Source organism: Amia ocellicauda, chromosome 2 (genome assembly GCF_036373705.1).
Source record: "Amia ocellicauda isolate fAmiCal2 chromosome 2, fAmiCal2.hap1, whole genome shotgun sequence".
In the NCBI taxonomy this organism is placed as follows: domain Eukaryota; kingdom Metazoa; phylum Chordata; class Actinopteri; order Amiiformes; family Amiidae; genus Amia; species Amia ocellicauda.
The window spans coordinates 21,971,794-21,973,823 of NC_089851.1; positions in this window are offsets into that span (position 1 = coordinate 21,971,794).

Genomic DNA, 2,030 nt, shown 5'->3' on the forward strand with positions numbered 1-2,030 from the left:
TTAACTGTATTTTTGCACTTATGTTGTAAGTCGCCCTGGATAAGGGCGTCTGCCAAGAAATAAAAATAATAATATTTCTGGTGGCGGAGCCCTCACAATTTAACCCTCGGTGTGCCCCTGGGGCTAGTCTATCACCAAGCAGTTATGATGACAGACGCCTCCAAGCAGGGTTGGGGAGCAGTCTGCAGGTGGACAGAGCCAGCACGGGCCCTCCATATCAACGTCCTGGAGTTACAAGCTGTACTCCTTGGACTGTCTCATTTCCTGCCGGTCCTGCGGGACAGACATGCTCTTTCAGACGGACAACACAGCGGTGGTCGCCTATATCAACAGGCAAGGGGGTCTCTGGTTGCGCAGACTGTACTGTCTAGCACGCTGTCTGCTGCTGTGGGCGCAGCCACGGTGCTGCTCCATCAGAGCAGTTCACCTCCCAGGTCTGGCCAACATGGTGGCGGACCTCCTCTCTCGGGGAGGCTCCCCGGTCTCGGAATGGCGCCTCCACCCATCTGTGATACAGCAACTGTGGAGCCGGTTCGGCAGAGCGGACGTGGATCTCTTTGCCTCGGCAGAGTCCACACACTGCCCACTATGGTTCTCCATCCAAGACCACTCAGGAACCCTAGGGATCGACGCGCTAGCCCACATGTGGATGCGCTGTCTCCTTTACGTGTTCCCACCGTTCCCCCTTCCCCCAGTGGTCCTGGAGAAGGTCAGGAGACAACGAGCAACAGTTCTGCTGATAGCCCCACGGTGGCCTCGCAGATTCTGGTTTGCAGACCTGATCGCCTTCCTCCACGCAGAGCCTTGGCAGCTCCCAGTAAGAGTGGACTTGTTGTCCCAGGTGCAGGGCAAGCTTTGGCACCCCAATCCGGGCCTCCTTCAGCTCTGGGCCTGGCCCCTGAGTGGGAACGACTGGGTCTGTCAGACATGGTGGTAGCCACTATTCAGTCGGTGACAGCTCCCTTTATGAGGTCGCAGTATTCCTACCGCTGGCGGACGTTTAGCACCTGGTGCCAAGATGTCAAGACTCAATACATCGGGGTCATATTGCAAATTCTACAGGAGCTGTTGGACCAGGGCAAGTCCCCGTCCACGCTCAAAGTGTATTTGATTGCCATCTCCGCATGTCATGTCCGGATTGATGGCGAGCCCCTTGGGTCTCATTTTCTGGCTGTGCAGTTTCTAAAGGGAGCTCAACAGCTATGGCCTCCTCGCACCCCTTCACTGCCCACATGGTGCTGGAAGCACTTTCCCAAGCCCCATTTGAGCCACTGAACTCAGCTGAGCTGAAGCTGGTGTCACTTAAGACTGTGTTTTTGCTGGCAATCACCTCTGCAAAACACGTGAACAAGTTACACGCCATGTTCGTACACCCATCGTGTGTCCATTTTGCGGGAGATGGCTCCAGGGTCACGCTACGGCCTAACCCTGCGTTCCTTCCGAAAGTGCTGTGTCCATTTCATGTCAACAGGCCTATTGAGTTGATGGCTTTTCATCCTCCTCCCTTCGCTTCAGAGGAAGAGAGTCGGCTTCAACTGCTCTGCCCAGTGCAGGCCCTCAGGTGCTATTTGGAACGCACTAAGGACATTCGGCGCTCAGACCAACTGTTTGTGTCTTATGGAGCACGGACCCAGGGCCAGGTGATTTCAAAGCAGGGCCTCTCGCATTGGATTGTGGACACCATTACCACGGCCTACGAATCTACCGGGACCCCGGTGCCTGAACACCTGGTGGCCCACTCGACTCGAGGCGTTGCCACATCTTGACACCTTTTTCAAGCTGCCCCCTTGGCAGACATTTGGGCCTGATTTGGGTTGCAGCTTGGGCCTTGATGCTTACATTTTCCCGGTTCTACAGGTTGGACGTGACAGGACCAGTCCCTTCCATTGGGAACCCGGTGTTGGCTGCAGTCGAACCCCAGTAGCCTACGGGCTCTGGCTCCTGCCTTTTCCTCTCCCAGTCTGCCCCTGTTAAGTACATCCTGAGGGAGCTAGTGAACCATGTTTTTCCCTTCCACCGGACTATGCCTT